The 27,073-nt window shown below is 41.4% G+C and overlaps 1 protein-coding gene and 1 long non-coding RNA gene across 6 annotated transcripts in view; one reads left to right on the top strand and one right to left on the bottom strand.

Annotated features, from left to right (window-relative positions):
- The window catches only part of SYNPO2 (synaptopodin 2), a 199,720-nt gene that overhangs the window by 68,309 nt on the left and 104,338 nt on the right, over positions 1-27,073 (top strand). The gene's annotated exons all lie outside the window — the stretch shown is intronic.
- The window catches only part of LOC102409318, a 266,263-nt gene continuing 260,230 nt past the window's right edge, over positions 21,041-27,073 (bottom strand). For 2 of the 4 annotated variants that reach the window (XR_006552366.2, XR_006552367.2), the window contains one exon: positions 21,043-22,243. This is a non-coding gene — a long non-coding RNA (uncharacterized LOC102409318). Of the gene's footprint in view, positions 22,244-27,073 lie in introns of all 4 variants that reach the window. The other 2 variants (XR_006552368.2, XR_006552370.2) reach the window with 2 other exon arrangements.

Below are 27,073 nucleotides of genomic sequence, written 5' to 3'. Positions count from 1 at the left end.
TAAAGCAACTTAAGGGAATGGAAGAGTTTAATTCTAGTATGTGGACTATGTTTTAAGTTCTGCTAGGAAGTGCTCCTGTAGCACTGTGTGTATGCGTGTGTGTTTAAATTTCAGGACAGTGTAGCTTTGGAATCGGCAAGATTTAAAGAATAATGAGACTAGATGTCATTATTACCATACTCTAAATTGCTTTTTGTTTAATGTCACCTTAGTTTTGGGGGATTTGATTATGTTTGGCATTTCCCACAAAACATAAAGAAGTTTAAATGTAATCGTCCAAAAGGAAACTTCTTCGGCTAGTGAACTCTGGAAGCAAAACGACAACGACAAAAACAACACTTTTTCTTTTCCCTCTCTACAATTTGTTCAGAGAGAGGTTCAAAGTGGTTTAGAGCTCTATCTCACATTATTTCCAACCTTGGTTTACGAAAGTCGGAATTTTTAATGTTTGTTGATTGCACTAATATGATCTAGGTTGTTAAGGTCTTGGTTCATAGGAACGAAATTAAGAACAAATTTAATCAAGCACAGGAAAAAAATCAGCAGTAAGAATAAAAGAAAGAAAAGAAAAGAAGCGGTCGGGACATAAAATGCTCAGGAAACATGTTTTACCACAGTGGTTCTCAGACTCAAGTGTGTATCATGATAGCCTGGTAGGCTTAGTAAACCAAAGATCCCTGTCTCCCCCCACCCCACACATTTCTTATCCAGTAGGTCTGGTGTAAGGTCCAGTAATTTGCATTTCTAGTAAGTTCTAAGGTCTAGGGACCACTCTTTGAAAACTACTGTTCTACCAAAACAGGCTCTTCTGGGTCACAGTGCCAACTGAGTGTTCTCCTGCCCCAGATAATGCCCTGCTGCTGCCCAAAGATGAAAAGAGGGGATTTTCTCCTTCAAATACCATGTTCCTGGAATCATGATCATTGTCCTCTTTCTTCACCACATTTGTCCCCTCATTATACATGGGACATTCATATAAATATACATAAATATTCTAGTTTTTATTTCAGTATGAAAGAATTGATGTATGTCCATTTACAACTAACGTAAATCAGAAACACACCATATCATGTTACTTGGTTAGCTTGTCACAGGCTTAAAGCATGGAATAAGCACTTAGACTTGCTCCTCTCTGATTAGCAGTAAAGGATCTTTCTTGATCTAACCCACTAGAGAATTTTAAAATAACAAAGCCTGGGTCCAATCTCAGATGAATTACACAAAATCTCTGAATGTGGACCTGGTAATTAAACCCCTTTCAGTTAGTTCTAGTGTGTAGCCAGGGTTAAGAACCATTGGTGACTCTAACCATGTATTCTCACTGGTTATCAGTAAGGTAAGATCACCCCCATGGGGGTGAAGATTATTTCTCTGGGGGAAAAAATATATCTTAACTGTTCTACTGGTTTGTGGGCCACCAGCGGGCTACAACACATGCACATGTGTGGAGTATACCTGTAGTATTAGCGTTTGATGGGGATGGGGACAGTTAGGAAAAAAGACCTCTTAGGAAACGATCATGAAAAAAGATTGAGAAATATTGCCCTAACTCTGGGAGGCTGCTATTAGTTTTCAATACTCTAACTTCCTTCTAAAATGCAACACAAATCTTTTTGGGTGCTGTTGTAGATATTGGTGGGGAAGAATAGCATTTTAAAGTTCTATTACATGTTGCTCACCTCGCTAGATGCTTTTACATATAGTATTGAGTAATGCTACCCTGTATTCTTATTCTAGAATATGCACAGAAGTTATAATTAGTTTTGTTTCATTATGGCTTCATACTATTTTGTATTGAAAATAACTCTGATCTTCATGAAGCTTTCAGAAAAATTCCATTGAATCTGTAAGGCAACCAGGTGACTTCAAATTGCTTTTACTCTAAACTACTGTCAAATGCATGTAATGAAGTTTGTAAAACAACATTCTATTAAAAGAAACCACAATAGAAAACAACCTCCATATCCTTGTCTGAATAATATTACTTTTCTAAAGAATTATAGAAAATTATTACTTCATTAATTTATAGTAATACAGCTTTAGAATATAACTAGAATAAGTTAGATATAACTTATATATAGATATATATATATATAGATATAACTTAGATAGAATAAGTTAGAATAACTAGAATAAATAGAATATAACTTGCTACAAAAAAAGATATTAAAATATCTCTGATATTTGCAAGAGTGCAAATTTGTTTTAAAATGTACTCGGGATTTTGTTTTTATTAAGATATGGTGAGGCCAACAGATCGGAAGATAATTGCTACTAAAAAGTTATAGTTGATGCTTGAACAACGTGGGAGTTAGGGGTGCCAACCCTCCTTGCATTTGGAAATCATGTATAACTTACAGTCAGCCCTCTGTGTTCATGGTTCCCCATTCTTGGATTCAACCAACCATGGATCTTGTAGTCGCTGTATTTACTGCTGAAGAAAGTTCTCATATATGTGAACCCACACAGTTCAAACTTGTATTATTCAAGGGTCAACTATGGTTTTTCACTCACAGTTTCCAAGGGGAGGGGACGCACACACCATGAAGGGACACTCGGGAAGAGCCAGGGTTGGTTAGGAGGCAGAGAGAGAGGGGAGAGCTTGGGCAAAAGGCTTTATTGTGATTTCCAGGGAGGGAACGGGCAAGGCAAGGTGAGCAGGTTTAGGATTGGATACTTGAATAATTTTGGAGGGTTCTGGATTATCAGGGTGGTCCCTAGCTGTCTGGCCTTGAGATGATTATGGCAGAGGAATGCTGCCTCCTAGAGTACTCGATAGAGGAGGCAGGTGGGGGTGTGGACTCAGAATTGGGTTGATTTGCATCAAAGTTGTGCTTTAATTAATTCTGCCTCCCGTCTTGTTTCTATATGTGGTTGGTTCGTGCAGAGACAGTATGTAACGATGGAAGTTCAGAGCAGACACATTCTGTTACCAGACAGTACTGGTACACAAAGAGATGGCCAGTTTGTTGGGACCTGAGGGTGAAAATATATAGCTTCTAAATAGGACCAGAAGTTTTTATTGTTTAGTCATGTTATTTTTACTGTCCAAAAAAATGAAGGCAGCGTTGCATCCTGAAAAGAAGCTAGATTGTATAGTAAAGTAGGCCAGGGCTGGAATTCTAACTCAGCTATTCTCAAGCTATGTATATTACTTCTTCAAACATGAGGCTTTTCATCATAAAATGCAAATTAAATCTATTCTTGAGATTGGAAACAACTGAGAAGCAAAACCCAGGAAACAGATGAAGATTTAAATATAAAAATTTTTTTAAACTAAATGAAGCTGATTTTGAGGATGTGGCCAAGATGTATGGCCATAATGAGCTTCTTAGTATTTCACCTCACCAAGGAGGAGCCCACCTGTGTTTTTGCTTTTTTTTTTTGGTTGTGTTGCATGGCTTGTGGGATCTTAGTCCCTGGACCAGGGAGTGAACCCAGGCCCCGGCAGTGCAGGTGCTGAGTCCTAACCATGGACCACCAGGGAACTCCCAGTGACTCTTCTAAACTCATCACAGGGACTGGCTGAGAATAGATCCTAAGTCTCCTGAGCAGGGAAGAGCAAGTTGGGGTTGGAGGGGGGGTGGTGTGTCTGATGAGAGCTAAGCCTGCTCAGTCCCTCTTCCCTATCTCAGCCGATCAGGCAAGGCCCTCCTCTTCCTCCTCCAAGGGTGAGTGACGAGCGGTAAAGGAGAGAGTGGGTTCCTGCCTCCCCACCCTGGAAAAGTTAGAAGTAGGGATGGAAATCCCCCTACACCAGTTTGAGGAGTCTTATGAAGATAGATTACAGATAAGATATGCAAGATGCCTAACCAGGGCAACAGGCATTTTAAATAGAGATAAATTCACCAGGACGTCTCCTTCTTCTGGAATTGAATTTATAAAATAGCTCCCTTTTTTATCTTTTTTCTCTTATTAATATTTGACACCATACTTTTCAATTTAGAAAAGGGGATGTTCTGTCTAAATTACTTATAATTATGTATTCTGAATTACCTCATTGACGTTATATACAGTTCTCAAATTCCATTCCAGTAAGACTGTAGATTGGTGAAAATGTTAGGAATAATACAATAGCAATCTTTGCACGTAAGTATTAAATCTTACTATTCAGTTGTTTTGTTGGTATTTTACTTGAACACATTGGATGGTAGGTATTTAATTCATCTTGCCATATAGAACAATTAGGCACATCCTCATTATTACACATCAGATCAGATCAGTCTCTCAGTCGTGTCCGACTCTGTGACCCCATGAATTGCAGCACGCCAGGCCTCCCTGTCCATCACCAACTCCCGGAGTTCACTCAGACTCACGTCCATTGAGTCAGTGATGCCATCCAGCCATCTCATCCTCCGTTGTCCCCTTCTCCTCCTGCCCCCAATCCCTCCCAGCATCAGAGTCTTTTCCAATGAGTCAACTCTTCACATGAGGTGGCCAAAGTACTGGAGTTTCAGCTTTAGCATCATTCCTTCCAAAGAAATCCCAGGGCTGATCTCCTTCAGAATGGACCGGTTGGATCTCCTTGCAGTCCAAGGGACTCTCAAGAGTCTTCTCCACAACACACTTCAAAAGCATCAATTCTTCGGCACTCAGCCTTCTTCACAGTCCAACTCTCACATCCATACACGACCACAGGAAAAACCATAGCCTTGACTAGACGGACCTTTGTTGGCAAAGTAATGTCTCTGCTTTTGAATATGCTATCTAGGTTGGTCATAACTTTCCTTCCAAGGAGTAAGCATCATTATTACACATACAGGCCAACAAAGAAGAATTTGGTAGTTTTCAACAGTGATACTAATAGATACTATTTATAAAGCACTTTATGTGTCAGGCACTGGGCTCCATGCTTTATAAAGCTTTATTTCTATTCCTCTAGCAACTCTCAAAAGAATTACTATTATTTCAATTTTATAAAAGAGAAAACCGAAGCTCAAAGAGGTGGAGTGATTTTCCCAAAGTTATACGTATCAGATTGAAACTAGTAAAGTCAGAATTCTAACTCAGAACCCTGCAAAGCCCACATTGTTTCCTTTTAAATAAGTCCTTCAGTCTCTCCCTGGGAAAAATCTAATGTGAAAAGAAAGAAAACAAGGCTGTAGTTCTATTAGCATAATTTTGAAATGACCTTGGAACCTCACTTAATGGAAGTGAGGATAGGAAGACAACACTTTTCAAATCTTCACATATGAGTTTAAACACATTATTCATTTTCAGCTAAAATATTTTAGCTGGTTCATCCAAACTATGTTGAGAGCTTAGAGAAAATGAAACAAGTTTCCTACATTGATCTAATTTGAAGTGTTAGTGGGCACACAATTATTTTTCTAAAGTTCTACAATACCATGTACTTCTCTTTTCAGAGGATTCCTCTCACTGGGACAGGATAGCCGCTCATTATTCACTGATTATTACTAAAGGCATAGAGTTCTCAGAAATGAGTGTTAGAGGGTATTAACTTCAGACCAGAGCAGGAGAGATTCTGCTGGACCCAACCTTTCTCTAGCTGTAGCCATTCCTTTTGAAAATCAAAAATTGCTCATAACTGTGCACACCATGAGGCTCTGGACACTGTGCCATGAAGAATTTTCGTAATTTGCACATGTAACTGCAAAAGCACCCTGCTAATTATAGATGCCTAGGAATTAATATCGGAGAAGGCAATGGCACCCCACTCCAGTACTCTTGCCTGGAAAATTCCATGGACGGAGGAGCCTGGTGGGCTTCAGTCCATGCGGTCGCTAGGAGTCGGACACGACTGAGCGACTTCACTTTCACTTTTTACTTTCATGCACTGGAGAAGGAAATGGCAACCCACTCCAGTGTTCTTGCCTGGAGAATCCCAGGGACGGGGGAGCCTGGTGGGCTGCCGTCTATGGGGTCGCACCGAGTCGGACACGACTGAAGTGACTTAGCTTAGCTTAGCTTAGGAATTAATATAGGTTGCCAAATATCACCTAAGTGAAGACCATAAGTCACCATAAAATTGGGTATTAATGAGTTCCATGGAGAGTCAGAGGTACTGATCTCTCGTGGTCCTCTTCAGTGAATTTTTCTCTAACAAAACTGGATTTTCTGGGCTTGGTGAGGCAAGGATCAGAATGAAAAAGGTGGAGCAGATCCCCTTGCCCCTCCTGGAAAGCCAGGGTTCCTGCTCAGGCCCTTGTCCATCCCCACTTTCCTGACACATGGCCGCATCTGTCTCCATGGTACCTATTGCCCTATCCTCAGACTCTAACCATCACTTCTCCTTAGCATCCCCAACTACTTATGCTCTTCTTCTCATATAGGTTTTACTATGTTATGTTATAAAATCACACTTTAAATTCAGTTTTTAAAAGATTTAAGTACATAAATTTTCATGTAATCGTATTTTATAACACCGGTACACATCTTTAAAACAAAAGAAGGTGTTTTAAAAATAGGCAGTTTGCCTACAGATGGGCCTTAAATGTCTTCATCGTTCAACGGGGTTCTGGCTTTTTCCCCATTTTTTTCCCTCTCTCTCTTTTTAACTTCAGGAAGATTATTCATGGGGAAAGCCCTAGATCCTATTTCCAAACCAAACATAAATTCTATTACAAAGCACCCTTTCATATAGATTCATCATTGCCATCTAGGGAATGTGTATGTCTTCAAATGTGAAAAGATGTTCAACTGAAAATGAGCATTTCTATTCTGGTCATAGCATTAACTGATATTAAGTCTGCCACCCATCTTTCTGTCTCAGAAGAACAATCATGTGCAGTCAGGAAAAGAATGAGAGGCTGAAGGAACTCTAGGCGTAATCCAGGCACAAAACTGAGCTACACAGAAACACATATCTATTCTTGAAATAGATAGCATTTCCACACTCCCCAAATTAACTGGTTGGTTTAGTAACTACTTTTCCAGATATATAGATGTAGATGTAAAGTGTGTGTGTATGCATATATTATATATATAGATGTAGGTACAGATGTAGGTACATTATATCTGTAGAAGGCAGATATAATGTGTGTATATATGGATGTAGATATAGATATGTGTGTATACATCTGTCTATATTTAGGTATACATGGGGAAATATAAAAGAAAGAATAATAGCTAACATTTACAAAGTACTTATTATGTGCTGGGTACTGTCTCAGCATTTTATACATATTAACTCGCATGATAAGTGAGTATCATGTGAAATATAATATTATCCACATTTTTACAGATGAGGAAACTGAGGTGTAATAAAATACACTGCCCAAGATCACATAGGTAGTAAGTGATAACCAGAACCCACACAGTTTTGCTGTAGACTTCATAGCTTTCCCACCATGCCAAACTGCTTCTGTCCTCAGAGGTGGTGCAACATAATGGGAAATTTAGATGTTCACATATGAGAAGCTAAATGATAACTCCGTTTCACAATGCAGAATGTCTCATAGTAGTGGGTCTTAGCTGGTGCATGGGCTCTGAGGTCGCAATAGCTGCAATTTAGAGAATGTGTTTCCCCTGCCTGTTTTACTCTGGACCGAGGTAATCAGGAGAAGCTTCTTGGGAAGAGAGCAACTGAAGAACTGGGCCTTTTTAACTGGAAGAATTGGATGAGAGTAGCAGAGAACAGAAGGCATTCTAGGCGAGAGGAAGGGTTTGAGCCAATGTACACAGCATTACTAGAGGAGAGCAGCAGGAAGACCAGTCTACCCAAAGCAACAGGTTAAAGTAGAGAAAAATAGATCTGTTTCCAAAGGTTGCTTAAATCCAGATGTTACAAGGATGTGACTATCAGGCAAAGAATTTTGATTTCATTTCATAGATAAAGCAAAGCTGTCTTAAGAGGTCAAGAGCAAGAGTGGGAAAGCAAAAAAAAGTATTTGGGGAATATTAATCTGGCAACCATGTGCAAGAATAGAAGGGATAAGAAAAAGGAAACAGAGGCTTACTCAGACCTTTGTGCATTTTTCAAGAGGAGGGCCTGGAATTCAAAGATCCATTTTAAATAAGTAAAACATAGGGCATAGCTTCTGAGACTGTTTCTCAGAAGTATCAAGAGGAATTATCTAAGCTGTTATGGAAACCTAAGTGGAAACATCAAAGATTATTTCAAAGGTTTTTAACCTGGGAAACACAGACTATATGGAATGCAAGTGAAAAGTAGATACCAACTGGAAATGAAGAGATTCAGAAGCCATCTTCATAGATGGAGACCAATTTAGAAGGGGACTGATAAAACCTGAGGTAAAGTCCATGTGTGAGGAGTAAGAAGTAGAAGAAAAGTCCTTGTAGATGCAGTTATTAAAGTAGAGGCTGTGGAGTATCAGGATGGTGTAAAACTTATGGATGCCAAGAGAGGAAGTTGTTTCAAGATTTAAATTGTGGTCAACAGTTCTAAGCATTACAGAGAGGAAGAGGAGAATGTGGGCACAGAGAACCAGTACATTCACATTACACAGTGTAGATATAAGTAGTCACAGCTTTATTGTTTCAACTTATTTTAATTTTTTCAACCTAAAAATTATTCTTTACTGGGTAAATCAATTCTTTCGGAGATAGCCAGTCAATCTATAATGCTTATTGAGCACTTGTAACAAAACAATAGGGAGGAAACTTAGTGGGAGAGGTGGAGGCAAGTGTAACTCACAGTAGAGTAAAAAGGTTTCTAAACCATAGAGCTTGGGTGATATTCCTTCCCCTTAGGCACATGGAGAATAGATGCAGGGAGAGAACATGGTGATAAGAAGCTTATGAACTCACTTACACAATAGATTATAAGAATGTCCTGGCAAATTTTATCCCTGTAATAGATTTTTGAAACTGGGGTCTTTCTTTGGAAAAACCATTCCCTATAAACACAGTAGGTTCCTCCTAAGCAAAGTTCACTGTGATCTTCCATGGCAGGGACCTAGTGGGTGCTGCTGATCTGAAAGACTCGGGAATTAGTGAAGAGAAGTAGGCTGAGGTCCATCAATACACCCACCCATGCTACTGAAGCCCATGTTTCACGTCTCTCTGGTCTTCATTCTGGAAGAGCATGTGCCGGGGAATCAGATCTGGGTTCAAACCCCACCTCCTCCATTTATCAGAATTGTGATTTGGAAAGCCATTAATCCCTCTGGACTTTACTTTTGTCATCTGTGAAGATGGAAGTAGTAACCCTGTATCAAAGATTATTGTTAAATGCTCTGTCCATGTGACACTAAAGACATGGTAGCTACTCTAATTATTATTTAAGGAGGTCCAAAAGCCTCTTGATGAAAGTGAAAGAGGAGAGTGAAAAAGTTGGCTTAAAGCTCAACATTCAGAAAACTAAGATCATGGCATCTGGTCCCATCACTTCATGGGAAATAGATGGGGAAACAGTGGAAACAGTGTCAGACTTTATTTTTCTGGGCTCCAAAATCACTGCAGATGGTGATTGCAGCCATGAAATTAAAAGATGCTTACTCCTTGGAGGGAAAGTTATGACCAACCTAGATTGCATATTCAAAAGCAGAGACATTACTTTGCCAACAAAGGTCCATATAGTAAAGGCTATGGTTTTTCCAGTGGTCATGTATGGATGTAAGAGTTGGACTGTGAAGAAAGCTGGGCGCTGATGAATTGATGCTTTTGAACTGTGGTGTTGGAGAAGACTCTTGAGAGTCCCTTGGACTGCAAGGAGATCCAACCAATCCATCCTAAAGGAGACCAGTCCTGGGTGTTCTTTGTAAGGACTGATGCTGAGGCTGAAACTCCAATACTTTGGCCACCTCATGTGAAGAGTTGACTCATTGGAAAAGACCCTGATGCTGGGAGGGATTGGGGGCAGGAGGAGAAGGGGATGACAGAGGATGGGATGGCTAGATGGCATCACCGACTCGATGCACATGAGTTTGGGTGAACTCCGGGAGTTGGTGATGGACAGGGAGGCCTGGTGTGCTGCAGTTCATGGGCTCGCAGAGTCGGACACGATGGAGTGACTGAACCTAACTGAATGGAAAGGATGGTGATCATCCTAACTGATTATGAGGCCTGAGTAGGGTCAGAAAATCTTAATCCTGATACCTTTTCCTACATAATAAAATGGCTTGCAACTTTAAATCTTTTCAAAGCACTTTCATATCTGCTAATACATGTTATCCTAACAACAAACCTGCGAATCAGTCAGTGTGTTCATTATTGCTCCTATTCTGCAAATGGAGAGAGAGGGCCTCAGCAAGGGACAAGGACTTAGCAGTCACTAAGTGGAAAAGTCACAGAGCCTGCACTAGAACCCAGGGCTGCTCATGCTTGTAAAAACCTGATGGGAAAAGCCAAGAATCTGCTGCCACTTTTCTTGCCAAAATACCCCTCCACTTATGTACTGAACACAATGCAGAGATGAGCTAATTCTCCAGTCACATCAAAGAGCTGCTTGCTGAACTTTCAACTTTTGGCAAGTCGTGTATCATTTCTTAGCCTCAGCAATTCCTTGACCATTTTTCTGCTTTAATTTTTCAAGGCACTTTTCAATTTATTCTTAGTATTCTTAAGTAGGCATTGTTTTCATCCTTTTGGCGTCTCAAAAAAAAAATGTGGTTTACTTATGTTTCCAACAGTTGACATTCAGTTTAGTCACTCAGTCGTGTCCTACTCTTTGCGATCCCATGAATTGCAGCACACTAGGCCTCCCTGTCCATCACCAACTCCCAGAGCCTACCCAAACCCATGTCCATTGACTTGGTGATGCCATCCAACCATCTCATCCTCTGTCGTCCCCTTCTCCTCCTGCCCTCAATCTTTCCCAGCATCAGGGTCTTTTCAACTGAGTCAGCTCTTCGCATCAGGTAGCCAAAGTATTGGAATTTCAGCTTCAACATCAGTCCTTCCAATGAACACCCAGGACTGATCTCCTTTAGAAAGGATTGGTTGGATCTCCTTGCAGTCCAAGGGACTCTCAAGAGTCTTCTCCAACACCACAGTTCAAAAGCATCAATTCTTCTGCGCTCAGCTTTCTTTATAGTCCAACTCTCACATACATACATGACCACTGGAAAAACCATAGCCTTGACTAGACGGACCTTTGTTGACGAAGTAATGTCTCTGCTTTTTAATATGCTGTCTAGGTTGGTCATAACGTTACTTCCAAGGAGTAAGCATCTTTTAATTTCATGGCTGCAGTCACCATCTGCAGTGATTTTGGAGCCCAGAAAAATAAAGTCAGCCACTGTTTCAACTGTTTCCCCATCTATTCGCCATGAAGTGATAGGACGGGATGCCATGATCTTCGTTTTCTGAATGTTGAGCTTTAAGTCAACTTTTCACTCTCCTCTTTCACTTTCATCAAGAGGCTCTTTAGTTCTTCTTCACTTTCTGCCATAAGGGTGGTGTCATCTGCATATCTGAGGTTATTGATATTTCTCCTGGCAATCTTGATTCCAGCTTCTGCATCCTCCAGCCCAGCATTTCTCATGATGTACTATGCATATAAGTTAAATAAGCAGGGTGACAATATACAGCCTTGCTGCTAAGTCACTTCAGTCGTGTCTGACTCTGTGCAACCCCATATATGGCAGCCCACCAGGCTCCCCTGTCCCTGGGATCCTCCAGGCAAGAATATTGGAGTGGGTTGCCATTTCCTTCTCTAATACAGCCTTGACATATTCCTTTTCCTATTTGGAACCAGTCTGTCGTTCCATGTCCAGTTCTAACTGTTGCTTCCTGACCTGCATACAGGTTTCTCAAGAGGCAGGTCAGGTGGTCTGGTATTCCCATATCCTTCAGAATTTTCCACAGTTTTTTGTGATCCACACAGTCAAAGGCTTTGGCATAGTCAATAAAGCAGAAATAGATGTGTTTATGGAACTCTCTTGCTTTTTTGATGATCCAGCGGATGTTGGCAATTTGATCTCTGGTTCCTCTGCCTTTTCTAAATCCAGCTTGAACATCTGGAAGTTCATGGTTCATATACTGTTGAAGCCTGGCTTGGAGAATTTTGAGCATTAATTTACTAGTGTGTGAGATGAGTACAATTGTACAGTAGTTTGAGCGTTCTTTGGGATTGCCTTTCTTTGGGATTGGAATGAAAACTGACCTTTTCCACTCCTGTGGCCACTGCTGAGTTTTCCAAATTTGATGGCATATTGAGTGCAGCACTTTCACAGCATCATCTTTCAGGATTTGAAATAGCTCAACTGGAATTCCATCACCTCCACTAGCTTTGTTCGTAGTGATGTTTCCTAAGGCCCACTTGATTTCCCATTCCAGGATGTCTGTCTCTAGGTGAGTGATCACACCACTGTGATAGTCTGAGTCATGAAGATCTTTGCTGTACAGTTCTTCTGTGTATTCTTGCCCCCTCTTTTTAATATCTTCTGCTTCTGTTAGGTCCATACCATTTCTGTCCTTTATTGAGCCCATCTTTGCATGAAATGTTCCCTTGGTGTCTCTGATTTTCTTGAAGACATCTCTAGTCTCTCCCATTCTATTGTTTTCCTCTATTTCTTTGCATTGATCACTGAGGAAGGCTCTCTTATCTCTCTTTGCTATTCTTTGGAACTCTGCATTCAGATGCTTATATCTTTCCTTTTCTCCTTTGTTTTTCACTTCTCTTTTCACAGCTATTTGTAATGCCCTTCAGACAGCCATTTTGCATTTTTGTATTTTTCTTGGAGATGGTCTTGATTCCTTCTCCTGTACAATGTCACGAACCTCCATCCACAGTTCATCAGGCACACTATCAAATCTAGTCCCTTAAATATATTTCTCACTTCCACTGTATAATCATAAGGGATTTGATTTAGGTCATACCTGAATGGTCTAGTGGTTTTCCCCACTTTCTTCAATTTCAGTCTGAATTTGGCAATAAGGAGTTCATGATCTGATCCACAGTCAGCTCCTGGTCTTGTTTTTGCTGACTGTATAGAGCTTCTCCATCTTTGGCTGCAAAGAATATAATCAGTCTGATTTCGGTGTTGGCCATCTGGTGATGTTCATGTGTAGAGTCTTCTCTTGCATTGTTGGAAGAGGGTATTTGCTATGACCAGTGCGTTCTCTTGGCAGAACTCTATTAGCCTTTGCCCTGCTTCATTCCGTACTCCAAGGCCAAATTTGTCTGTTACTCCAGGTGTTTCTTGACTTCCTACTTTTGAATTCCAGTCCCCTATAATGAAAAGGACATCTTTTTGGGGTGTTAGTTCTAACAGGTCTTGTAGGTCTTCATAGAACTGTTCAACTTCAGCTTCTTCAGCATTACTTATTGGGGCATAGACTTGGATTACCGTGATATTGATAGGTTTGCTTTGGAAACAAACAGAGATCATTCTGTCGCTTTTGAGATTGCATCCAAGTACTGCATTTTGGACTCTTTTATTGGCTATGATGGCTACCCCATTTCTTCTAAGGGATTCTTGCCCATAGTAGTAGATATAATGGTCATCTGAGTTAAATTCACCCATTCCAGTCAGATCAGAGTACTGGTTTGGATATATGTGGTATGTGTTTGGGGCTTCTCCAGGAGCTCAGCTGGTAAAGAAACCACCTGCAATTCAAGAGACCCTGTTTCAATTCCTGGGTCAGGAAGATCCCCTGGAGAAGGGATAGGCTACTCACTCCAGTATTCTTCAGCTTCCCTGCCAGCTCAGCTGGTAAAGAATCCACCTGCAGTGTGGGAGACCTGGGTTCGATGCCAGGGTTGGGAAGATCCCCTGGAGAAGGGAACAGCTACCCACTCCAGTATTCTGGCCTTGAGAATTCCATGGTATATGTATGGGCTTTCCTGGTGGCTCAGACATTATGTGTTTGGTAGTGGGGTGGAGAGTGGTTAACAAGAGAAAAGTACAAGTGAAATTTAATCCCAAAGATTTTCATACATGTCATATTATTTTAAGTCCTCTGATAATACTTTTCTTTAACTTTGTACACCAAATTAATTGACTTATTCATTACTTATTTGATATTATACTTGCTTGGAAGGTGTAAGGCCCTAGACAAGCAAGTCTCAATCTTATCTAATTTTGTCTAATCCTTAGGGGTTCTGTGGCAGGTAAGAGTGAAGGTGGGAGGTGGAGGAGAGAGGGTCAGAAGCAAGAGACTGCAAGTACTGCACCATCTCCAGTGGAGAGGACAAGGCTCCTGAATAGCTTTGCCTTACAACTTGGCCACAGTGTGTGAACCGAGGGAAATTATAGAAAATTCATCAAGCCTCCCCTTGCAGTCATCAACCATCTCAGCAAACAGACTGTTTCAGTCATTGTTTCCCTTCTAGAAGCAAGATGACTAGAAGAAAAGTTGAAGTTTTCCCTCTAATTGCTCTCCCGAGAGCTTTTGCAGGGTAAGAGCTAGAGTACCCTGCCAGCCAGTAAGAGTCACACCTGGGGTTTAAAAAAAAAAAAAGGACTTGTGTTCCTGCATTCTGAGGTCATACATTAAATTTTATTTTGATTTAAAATGTGTTTCTCTAAATAACAATTTTTACGTTGTAAGACAGATGACATTTTGATCCTGCATGATATATTTCTATTCAAAGGGCTATAAAGCTGAAAAGTATTGACTATAAAGTTATTGGTAATACCAAATCTATTATTTCTATGAAAATATCATACGTATATTTTCCCCAGGAGTGAAGGTGTATTTCCCATTTCCATATCAGGGCATCAGAGGAAAGCAATTTCCTTGAACCATTGCTTTCCATTTTTTTCACTTCACTGACCAGTCATGGAGGTTTGAATCCTAAATCTAACTTTGAAAGTTTGCTACAAGTTCCAAAGAATTTGCTAAATAGGTTTCAAATGTTAGCCCTTTGTGCCTTGGGAATAAAGAATTAAAAGAAGAGTGATGGTTACTTTTATAGTAAAAACTTGGCACAAAATAAAACAGATTTTTTTCTTTCTTTCTCTTTTTTCCATGTGCTTACCTAAAACAATAAATGTGTGGGTGATTACCCCTGAGTTTTTCCAACAACCTCAAGGAAGTTTACTGGCACGGACAATGTGCTTTTTAAGAAGATCACTATAAACATTCATTTCAATTCAACTATTTTTTAAAGTTATCCTGGGACAAATCTGGTGCAAAGAAACATGAGCGATACAAAGGAAACATGAACCCTAGGCTCTCTCTTTCTAGTTGTCTGTGACCTCTGTACCGTCTGGCCATTCTTTCCTAGCTCTTCCTCCTCTACCTACTTGGAGTCTGCAAAGGCCCTGTCCTTAGAATGTCACTGTCTTTGGAACAACCCTTTTGTCTTCTTTGTCTACAACCTCTCTCTAGGTATTGTGGGTTGAATGGTAGACCCAAAGATGGGTCTACCTCCTAATGGGTCAACATCCTAATTCCCAGAACGTGTGAGTGTTACCTTATTTTGGAAAGGGGGTCTTTGCAGATATAATTAAATTAAGGAATTTGAGATGAAGAGATCATCCTGGATTATTCAGGTGGGCCCTAATAGTGACAAATGTCCTTATAAGAGAAACATGAGGGAGGGACTTCCGTGGTGGTCCAGTGGTTAAGGCTCTGTACCCCCAATGCATAGTGGCACAGGCTTGACCCCTGGTTGGGGACCTAAGGTCCTGCATGCTGTGCAGCATGGCCTAAATGAACGGATTTTAAAGAATTTAAAAAAAGAGAGAAACATATGGGAGATTTTACAGACAGAAGAGGAAGTGATATGACCAAAGAGATAGAGCTTGGAGAGCTGTGGTCAGAGGCTGCAGCCAGGGACTGCTGGCAGCACCAGAAACGAAAAACAGTGAGGAATGGACTCTCCCCTGCGGGCTCCAGAAGAAGTGCTGCCCTACAGACCACCTTGCCTTTGGACTTCTGGCCTCAGATCGAGAGAAGACATTTTTGTTGTATTAAGCCACAAGTGTGTACTCAGTTTGTTACAGCATCCAAAGGAAGTGACTAAGCTAGAAAATCCCATCTATTTTGCATCTTTAAATTCCATCTATACATTTCAATCCCCAATCCTGACTGTCCTCCGGGGCCACGCTTATGCATCTGTTGTTTCACGTCTGCCTTGGATATCCAATAGACATCTCAAACTTAGTATGGCCAACAGAATTCTTGATTTCTATCTTCTGCATCCACAAATCTGTGTCCTTGTCTTCCCTATCAATAAAGGTCACTATCATCTCAAGCTTAGAGCTTAGGTCCAACTACTTTATGGCTCCAGCAAAGAACTTAAGCATCATGCTTGACTCTTTTCCTCTGAACCCCATCTACCTAATTCCTAGACGAATCCTCTTGGCTACCATTTCTCCATTGTCTCTGACCTACGTTTCTGTTGTAGCCTTCTAATTTCCTCCCTGCCTCTACTCTCTTCTCTTCACACAAAAGCCAGTGTAAAGTTCCTGCAGTGTAACTCATTTCTTTTCACTCTCTGCCTAAGATGTTCCAGTAGCTTCCCATTGCACTTAGAATAATATCCAAATTTCTTACCTTGGCCAACAGCAGTGGTGCTCAACTGGAGGCTATTTGGCTCCTCACAACCCTGAAAACATTTGGCAATTTCTGGAGCTATGTTTGGGTTGCTACGACTAGGGAGAGCCTACTGGAGTCTAGAGGATAGAGCCCAGGAATGCTGCCAAATATCTTGCACTGTACACAATGCAACAAAGAATTATCTGGCCTCAAATGTCAATAGCGCCAAGGTTGAGAAACCCTGCCCTATAGAGTCCACATGAACTGATAGCTGCCTTCTATTGCTTGATTTCCTTTTCTGTGTGTATGTGTGTGTGTGTGTGCACACGCGCCTGCTCAGTCAACTCCTCAGATATGCTAACTTATTCCCATCTCAGAGCCTTTGGATATGCTCTGCCTCTGGGTTGCAACATACTTTTCCTAGATCTTTGCATTTCTGTAGCTTCGTTATTCAGGTATGAATTCTAATCCTGCTTCCTCAGAGAGGCACCGCCCATCCGAAGCAGCCCACAGCATCCTAACCCCAGGTGCTCTGCTGCGCTAGCCTGCTTTTACCTTCTATATTGCTCTTCTTGCTAACTCATTTTATATTTTATGAGTTTAGTGTTCACTTCTTCCCTCAAAAATTGCAAACTCCTCTAGGGTCTTTCATGTTTGCTTCTGTCTGCCTGCATCAAGGGCAGCACCTGGCACAGAGTAAGTGCTTAATAGATATTCATCAAATCAAATGTAAAGCAATAGAGGATAGTTAAATAACCCATAAAATGTTTGGTCTCAGAAGTGATGCAGTGAATCACCAGGAAGGCAGGCTTATTTCTAAGCCCTCATCAGTTTCTAGTCTATGGCTCTTAGGATATTATCTTCATTTAAGTCTTAACACCACTGACAGAATGAGAAGCTAGGGCCTTGTTTGTGGAAAAAATGTTATTTTACTTTTGAATCTATTGTTCTGAAGACAGATCAGGCTTTCACATAGTAGATGACTGATAATCAGTTGTTAATGTGGTTGTATATTTTTAAGCATCCACATAGAATCAGTGAATGAATCCCTGAGAGCAGAGAAGCCCACTGAGGGATTGCCTTCAGAGAGAAAAGCCAAAGAGGGAACCTATGGTTAGGAATAGAGGAGAAAGGAAAGTCTTCAAAGAAAAATAAAGAAAAACTGATCAGAAAAGTAAGAGGAAAAAAAGTCTCAGAAGCCCCAATCATGGAGTAATAGAAAACAGTGAGTACATAAAGAAAGCATTGTTAATGCATTTTTGGAATTTTATGCTTTTGTCTTGGGGGTGCATGTTCCTTCCATTAATCAGTGAACAGCAAAAATTTTTCTGGCATTGCAAAAATAAACTTAGCTATAAAATATCTACAAAGATGGTAATGAATATATTCAATTCTTACTTAAAAAAAAAAAAACTCTGCTATGAAGTTTCCATAAATTGTAAAAGGTTTCAGGATAATCCTCAGATCCTTAATTTTTCTATTATGTATTTTACTTATTATGGGAAAACTTTTGCATTTCTAATAGTGCCAAAGTGTTGGAAATAGAAGTTATTTTTTCCCCCTTTCATCCTGTGTTGAGTGGTTGAGAAATCAGTTAGGGAGATTGGCAAAATTAAGAACTGGCAAGATCTTCCATCTGCCTCAAACTGATCCAGTCCTGTTTCCATGTTTGGAAGTGGTTTCTTGGGCTTATCCACATTTTGTTGGCAGGTCGTATCTTTGGAGAATGACAGGCCCTTTTCTCCCTACCACCCGTTAGCCATGATCCTGGCCTTGAGGAATGCAAACTGTCTGTAATGTCCAGAATCTGAGGGCAAATACACTGAGGACCAAGAGAAATTGTGGGGACAGCCGCTGAGTGAGAGCTTACTTCATCTCAGGCACATATTATTGACTTGCCTTGCGATAGTGTATTTTGTCCCGTCATATGAAAAGGGAAATTAAAGCAAGGACATATTTGAAAGCCAGGTAGAGAATAAGAGTTAAACATGCCTGAAAATGAATGCAGTTATTTCATTTGATTCTAAGAAAGAAGCACTTCTATACCACCTTAAATGAGAGAGTCATTCTCATCCCTGGAGTCAGATACTTTCCACAAGGCATCCTGAGCAGAGATCTATCCTGTCAGATGATCTCAGTGAGTTTGCAGACAGTAGTTTCTGTCCTATGTAAGCATATTTTCATCTAGGAAAAACTAAGCTTTAATCCTATCTACAATTTCAAAGATGGGGTAATTCATTTAAGTGCATATTCACACAAGTTAACAGACTAAGAAATCATTTTGCCTGACTTACTGATGTATATTATTAGTAATTGCTATTTCAATGCTTAATATATCTACAATAATAAGGACGACTTATGACATTTGGATTTTCATGTCTTTAGACCTGGTCCCAAAACTTAAGTTTTGCATCTTTACGTTTCTTTAAACATCAGACTTTACTTATTCTTTCTATTAATTGATCAAATACACACGGAAATGAGGATCAACCAACTTTTCAAGATGAGTATTATTAAATGTTGTTATAACTTATTCTATTATCTATAAAACCTTTATTGCAGGGGTATATCCGCAGACCCTCTGATCTAACAGCTTGCGTTAAGCTTTTAACAAAGGTCTGGAAACCTTGTTATTCATCGTTGAGTGCTGCCTCCAGGTGGATGCACAGTAGCACAGAGGCCAGAGCTGTCCTGGAGACATTCTGTCCTTGAGATGGGACTCCTTCTACTCAGCCACTGGCCAGGCGACGCGTGGCTCTCCCTGAGAGGGGACTGCAGCCTCTCGGGGTGTGCATGGCCTGCGCTTAGGAGGAAGACTTCCCATGAAAACCATCCCCTAGGTTTTTTTGGCTCTTCTCAACCTAATTCTAGAATATGGAGCAAGTGACAATGAAAGTCTGTTAGGGATAATGCTGGGGTCCAGCCCCGGCTGATCCAGGGAGTTCGAAGCGGGGACGGCGTCGGCGAGGATCAGGGTACAATAGCTTCAATTAGATATTAATTAGAGATGTAAAGAGTAATAGAATGAGGATAGCTCGGTAGGAAAATTCAGTGGAGAAAAGAGGCTGAGTAGCTTGGTTTACGCGGGAGACCAATAAAACTTCAAGACAAGAAGTTTGCACCACTTACAGAGGCCGCAGGCGTCCTTCCGTTCTCCCAAAGGAGAGGAGACACTGAGGCCTCCCCAGTCGCATCTTAGAAGCCCAGGCATAATTAGTAAGCGTGGCGGGTTCCGCGCTCCAGATGGAGACTCAGCCAGAGTGAGAGAGAGAGCGACATGGGGAGACCAGCATTTCGAGAAACTGATCCTAATTCTTTATTTTCCATGGTCTACTTTTATACACTGAGATGTTATGCAAAAGTCACGCGGGGACAGCAGTCCTGACTTTTATTAAAGTCAGGTGCTTCACACAAATGTATACAGAGATCTTAGGGATATTACATCATCTTCTGGCCAGGGGGCCTGCTGACAATTTATGACCCTCTCCTTGTGACAGCGGTCAGTCAACCAGGACACTTATTTCTCCAGGGGTGATTATTCTTAAAACAGATGCCACCCAAATAAAGTTACATTCCTATAGGGTGAGGGTGTAGTGGGTTTTAGTTAAGGAAAGAATTTACTTAGCCTAAGGTCTAACGTGATTAATATCAAAGGTTAATACTTATTTCTTCTATATAATCATTAACGTGTGTAAGGGCAGGGAATGTGGAGACTTAGCAACAAACATTGGCTCAACAAATGAAAAACCCTTCACCAATACAATTTCTAATCAGCTCATTATACTTATACTAATAGTTTTCTAACTTTTCTAAGGAACCTGTTTTTAGAAGGTTTAAAGCATCTCGTGCCTCTCACGGTTGGGAGGCTGTGAGCAATCACATGTGGCCGGACAAGCCTGTCAGGCAGGCCAGAGAACCTTCAGAGGAGTTTGTAGGTTAAAACACTCTTGTCACGCCCAGGAGTTTTTATTAACTGGAGTTCTAAGTTAACTCCTTCTCTGAAAGAGGTGGTGGGGGACAGCCCCCCGTAAAGTCAGAGGTGTAGGTGAGAGCACAAAGCAGTAAAGTAGGCAGACTCTGGTTTTGGGGGTAGATGCTCGAGAATTTCCAGGGGGACTCCTGAGGCTCGATCCCGCCTTTGTGTATGTCGAGCCTCCTTCTTCATGACCTTTGCCACGGGCAGAGTGCCTCACTCTGGCCCCCAACAGGATAAATTGGAGTCAAGGGAAAAAAAAAAAAAAAAAAAAAACTCACCTGAGGAAACCTTCAGATTTTACGTACTAGGGTTCCACTCTTATTCTCTTTCTCCTTCCCACCCTTCTTTCCTCCCTCTCTTCATCATCTCTATTTCCATTTCCTTCTTCTTTCCTCTCTCTCTCCCATTTGATTTTTCATTAATCTTTGTTAATTTTTCATGCAGAAGATCTGTAGTAAAGCCATTCGTTTATTCATTCAACAGACAGTAGCTACTCTCTGTTAGACACTGTGCTAGAGGTATATGCTGCTGCTGCTGCTAAGTCACTTCAGTCGTGTCCGACTCTGTGTGACCCCATAGACATCAGCCCACCAGGCTCTCCTGCCCCTGGGATTCTCCAGGCAAGAACACTGGAGTGGGTTGCCATTTCCTTCGCCAATGCATGAAAGAGAAAAAGTGAAAGTGAAGTCGCTCAGTCGTGTCCGACTCTTAGCGACCCCATGGACTGCAGCCTACCAGGCTCCTCTGCCCATGGGATTTTCCAGGCAAGAGTACTGGAGTGGGGTGCCATTGCCTTCTCCCTAGAGGTTTATATGCTTTTCCAAATAAGGAAATCCCTGCCTTTAAGGGACTCATAGTCCAAATGGGTCACAGACAAGAAAATTAACCTTTATGGCAGAATGATGCCCCAGGTGTTTGCTGGGACTGTCTAACCCCTTGAGATCTGGTGAAGATTAGAAGCACACAATTCCCATGTCATGTCCATCTGAAGGCCAAAGAATGCCCCGAGTCCTGTTGCATTTGCAGTGGGCTGTGCTCTGACTTCCTGCCTTCCGATGTACTCTGCATCTTGCAGCAGTTTCTTTATCTCTGTCCTGACATAAACCCAAGCTTGGGTCACAATTCCTTCTCTTCTCTTCTCCCTCTCCCTATCTGCCTCTCCTCCTCCCACACAAAGCCATCAAGAAAACAAAACTGATAATGTTTCAAAACTTGAACTGAGAGTTTTGGGGTCATGGGAGAACGCAGCAGTCAACTTCAAATGGCATGGGGCACATTCCTGTCGTGGGTCTGTTGGGCCCCCGTCACCGGAACTCTCCCGTCTGTTTCACCCCGCGCCGCGCCCCCACTCGTGCGGTCTTCTCGCGCACCGCCCTGCCCACTCTCCCCCAGGCCGCCCCTCTTGCCGAGAGCTCTCCCGCCCCGACACTCCAGCTCTGGGGTGCTCTTGCTGTCTGTTGTGCAGAGTCATTCTGTTCCTTGCAGGCAGTTCAAATCCGGACCATTTCGTTCCTGCCTAAATCCACCCTGACGCTCAGGTGAGGGGCTTTTCAGGGTAGAGAATCCACTCTCCATTCTCCGTACAGAAGGCAGTTGTGGCTGCACTGTTTCTCCCTGCTTTACACGTACTGACCCACTTAGACATCCAGTCAACAACATTTGCCGGTCGTCTGCTGTGTATCAGGTACCGTTTAGGTTCGTAAAACAGAGGCACAGAGGTCCTGTCCTCTGTGGATTTACGCTCCTGGCAGTATGCACAGGATGCTATGAACAGAGAGCGGTGGGATTACAGATCAGAGAACGCCAGGTGTGACGGGACAGGCTGCGTTGATCTAGGTGGATCCTAGGATGGCAGTTCAGACAGAGGGACTTGGTGACAATGGCTGTGAAGTTCTCCAGCAACCATCCAGGCTGCTAGGATGAAAAGGGAGACAGAAAAGGTGGTTGCTTTCCGTCATCGCTCCCTCTCACTCCCATACCTCCATACTCAAGCAGTATGTTTCAGGCAGGAAGAAAAGCAGACTCTCCCTCTGTTTGCATTTCAGGGTTGAGTCCACAGCTAGGACAGGCCTGGATTGGTTATCTGGGCAGATCCCAGGTAAGGGAGGAACTTATCTGCCGTCTCCCTAGACAAGGGAAGCCAGGGTATGACTGAAAGTTCAGGTCATGAAGGAGCTGTGGGATTTAGGACTGGACCCCAGAGCTGCTCCTGGGTCATATGGAACATTTATGCAAAACTAAAAAAAAAAAAAAAAAAAAAAAAGCCACTTCTGGGATTATACAACCCAAATATAGGGGGCAGTGCTTGGAAAATGAAAGATCTCCCCAAACAGTTCCCTTTGGGCAGGGTGCAATCTGAACAATGGTGACCTGGTTTGTCCTGGGTTGTTCAGATTCTGTAAATTTATAAATGGATGAAGTTCTCCCAGGACCTGAGTCCACTGATGTGGTGGAAGAGTGGGTCCTTCCTCAGAAGGCTCTAAATGATTAGTTAGTAACATGGAAGTGTTTAAGGATCTGTACCTCACAATGGGTACGTCTTTTTCCTCCTTCTTATCCAGTTATTTAAAAATAACAGTAACAATGGGTAGCTTTACTGAGCATGCTTGACAGATTTCAGACACTGTGTTGTATTGTTTACAGAGATTAAGTCAATGAATTCTTAGAATAACCCTGTAACTTAGGTGGGTATTATTAATCCCATTTAATGTTGCAGAGAAAGAGGCTTAGGTGGTTGAACTAGTTAGTGGTTTCTAACTTAGAGCCCATTTTAACTCCCATTCTATCCTAGCTATTCCTTTTTTCCCCCTTTCCTTTCCTTTTTTTCTTCTCTCTCTCTCTGTCCTCTCACTCTCTCTCTCCGGGGGAAAAAAATCTTTCAGAGGAATCATGTTAATAAGGTATTCCTTGAGCTTCCTGATAACTCAACAGTTGACCTTTTAGCTCTAACATTCCTGGACACTGGACTTTCTAAACAAAGAGCTTCTCTTTGTCCTTTGCTTCCCTTTGGGTTTGCTTCAGAGCCAGAATTCTGACAATCCTGGCTCCAGGGTTTCCACACCTAAACCTTGAAGGGTGGTAATACATTATAGCATACAAACAAGAAAACAAAGCTCCACTTTGTCCTTGGCCTGAGGCTCTGTGGCTTTTCTGGCCTATCCACCTAAGGGCAAAATGGGGAACCCTCCCATCCATGGTCATTTCTAGAGAACCATTTGCCATCTGGGAAAAATGAACATAGAATAGTTATGTTCATTTTCTATCTGTCTTTGATAGTTACTATACAAAGAGGTTCCATGCTTTTCCCCATGTTTTTGGCATGAGTGTGAGTGAGAGTGCTCAGTTGTGCCCAACTTAACTTTTTGCGACCCATGGACTGTAGCCCTCCAGGCTTCTCTGTTCATGGAATTTTCCACGCAATAATACTGGAATGGGTTGCCATTTCCTACTCCAGGGGATCTTCCCAACCCAAGGATTGAACCTACATCTCTTACATCTCCTGCATTGGCAGGCAGGTTTTTTGTTTTTTGTTTTTTTTTTGGTTTGTTTTTAACCATTGCACCACCTCTATATAATTCTGTTAGTTATTAGCCATCTCCTCAAGAAATCATAAGATATATAGCACTTCAAGTGAAGTTTATAACACCAGAGCCTCTGTGGTGGTATTCCCTTTGACTTGGCTTTGAAAAACCTTCTATTTTACAAGAAATATAGAGTCTACTTAAAACATAGACCTCTCTATACACCTTTAACCTTTCTTAGAGAATGTGACATAATGAGGATAAACAGCTAATCCATAAAATGTCTAATTTTGGTGGAAAATATGTAACATCCAATATATTAACATCCAAATAAGATAACCTAATGTTCTTGGTTATTGGTTTCCAGAGACTGTTGAACATTTCCTTGTTTGGCCTTGGAAAAATTTGCTTGGGATTTCAGCCTGGCCCTTGGTGAAAGACTTAGAACAAAGCAAGCTGGCTAAGAACAAAGCAACTAGTGAAAATGAAAGTAAGAGGTCTTGAGCCCGAGGCTTAGTGTGTGTTCTTTAAAGAAGGAAGAAATTGCTGCAGGGGTCAGGAGAAAGTCACTGGCGGCCCCTGAACTTACTATTGTCAGTCAGACCTCCCGTTCCAGATAGATAAACAACGACCAGAAATGAAACGTTTCAATGTGACAGTTACAGCAGTGTCCTGGCTTCACTGAGATGTTTCTTCTATCAGAGCTTATTTCACCACTGGGCATACAACCATGTCCCCTGATGCTGACATTCCTACATCAGTAGGGAAAGTGAATGGCAGACTTTCCAGACTGAAGCCTAGATTTTGGAAGATCACAGCTAAGAAAGCATCCATAGCCAATTCTGGCCTCATTTCGTAACATTTCTAACCAAGATCCAGTGCTGGAGAGAAGGAAAGGGACCAGATTTATATGAGTTTGCTGAGGTTAAAAGAACAGTGTCAGGACTTCCATGGTGGTCCAGTGGCTAAGATTCCAAGTCCTCAATGCCGGGTGCTCGGGTTCAATCTCTGGTTAGGGTACTAGAACTGGCACAGCCAAAAAAAGAGCAGTGTCTTCTTTTAGTCCTGGGGTTAGGGTTAGGAAACGACAGGGTCCTACTTTCAAAGATCATGAAATATATATTGATTTGCCACAGGTAGAGAGGAATTTAAAGCTTCAAATATTTGATATTAGCAGGGAACTCTGTTCAGTGTTATGTGGCAGGGTGGATGGGAGGGGACTTTGGGGGAGAATGGATACGTATATATGTATGGCTGAGTCCCTTTGCTGTCTGTCTGAAACTATCACAAGATTGTTAATTGGATGCACTCCAATACAACATAAAAAAGTTTTTAAAAGACAACAAAAACCGAGTATGTGATATTACTGGGTTTATTTTCTCCTCTGGATTTGATCCCTGGGTTGGGAAGATCCCGTGGAGAAGGCAATGGCACCCCACTCCAGTACTCTTTCCTGGGAAATCCCATGGATGGAGGAGCCTGGCAGGCTACAGTCCACGGGGTCACAAAGAGTCGGACATGACTGAGTGACTTCACTTTCACTTTCACCTCTTGAAACTTTTGCAGAAACAAGATCAATATCATTTGACTACTTCTGCATTTCCAAGTTAGTATTCCTAGACCTTTGTGGCAAAATAAAAAAGTGAAGAATGAGAGGAATGAGGAGACTACTCTTCTGCTTATAGTTTAACCTCTATCAAGTTGAGAGAATCCAGTTAACTTTCGAGGTCGGTTAAAGAGAGGGGCTTGGCTCATTAGTTGATCTCAAGGGCCTGTGCACCTCTCAAATTCATTGCTAATATGAACACAGCACTCTATCTCTGATAGGCTACCACAAGTTTTACTATCTCCTATGCTACAGAGTTAAATTTTAGATCAAGGTCCCAATGTAGTATTATCTTCACTTTTCTGTTATATTAAATTGAACTGTAAGTCCCTGAATTGCTGGGTAGATAGCTCATTGCACTTTGTAAACATTCTATATGGCTACAAAAATGCATCTGAGACAAAAAAAAAAAAAAAAAAAAAAATTGTACCCTCTTTCAAACCACTTACCTGTGTCATGTTTAAAATGGAAAATGCAGTTGTTTGGAAATAAACAGTTCTCTCCAGATTGTATTAAAAGGTTTATGTAATAGTGCTTTTACTGCCCTCTGCTGCCTTAAGGAGAACACTGGATTTGGAAAGCCTAGACTTTTCACTTTCGGTCATTGGTATTATTGCTCGCAGGCATATTCCAAGTGTAACACTACCTAACTTAGAAAATCCCAGCAATGAAGTAGCCAATGGCTTGAAACCAAACAAGCACTATGTTCTTGTGAGTCAGGATTTTCTAAAGTCTTCTCAGATTTTATTAAGTTCTGGGTGTTCTTTCTACAAGATTACTAATACATGGAAGCAGCTGTTTATTTAGAAGTGGATTACAGGGTGTTTTTTAAAAACAGATCAGTTATCTTTTAAAACATGACAAAATTAGTAGAAATGGCAACAAAAGTGATTTATTAATAGATGAAAACTTTCCATGTGAGTGAAGCATAATAGAATTGCTTTGTGGTGATGTTCTATTGTTTGCATTTTAATATTGGGTACATAATGCATTGGAGAAGGAAATGGCAACCCACTCCAGTATTCTTGCCTGGAGAATCCCAGGGAGAGAGGAGCCTGCTGGGCTGCCGTCTATGGTGTCGCACAGAGTCAGACACGACTGAAGCAACTTAGCAGCAGCAGCAGGAACACAAGAAAAACTATGAGTGATTTTTGTAGTTTCAATTATACCATCATCTACTTTTAATTAACAATATTAGGTGACATTTCTGTTCATTCTCTAGGGCCTTTGTTTAATATTGATAACAAAATATAACACAGACATTCATGCAGTTTCCTGGAGATGTGCTTGTAATTGTATTAATTACTCACCTAACGGAAGCATTTACCTGAAATCTCATCACCCCTGAGTTACAAATTATCAGCAGAGTTCATTCACTTAACAATTATATGTCAAATGCCTACCATGTACTAGGTATAGACTCTTGGATGAGAAAATTGAATTTCTGACTTGAGGTGGTCAACAGTTTAGTGAGAGCAAAATGTATTATTGAGACATTTCCACAGACTGTGCTTCTGTCTGTGTCAGTCTGGAGTTCCAGGAGTTTGATTATTTCCCATCAGGGTCCAGGGCACTAGTGACTAATTCTGTCATACAGTATTCCCCACTAAAAACTCC

The sequence above is a fragment of the Bubalus bubalis genome, chromosome 7 (genome assembly GCF_019923935.1).
Source record: "Bubalus bubalis isolate 160015118507 breed Murrah chromosome 7, NDDB_SH_1, whole genome shotgun sequence".
NCBI classification, from domain to species: domain Eukaryota; kingdom Metazoa; phylum Chordata; class Mammalia; order Artiodactyla; family Bovidae; genus Bubalus; species Bubalus bubalis.
The sequence above is the reverse complement of the archived record's forward strand: the minus strand, read 5'-3'. Positions and strand labels throughout refer to the sequence as shown.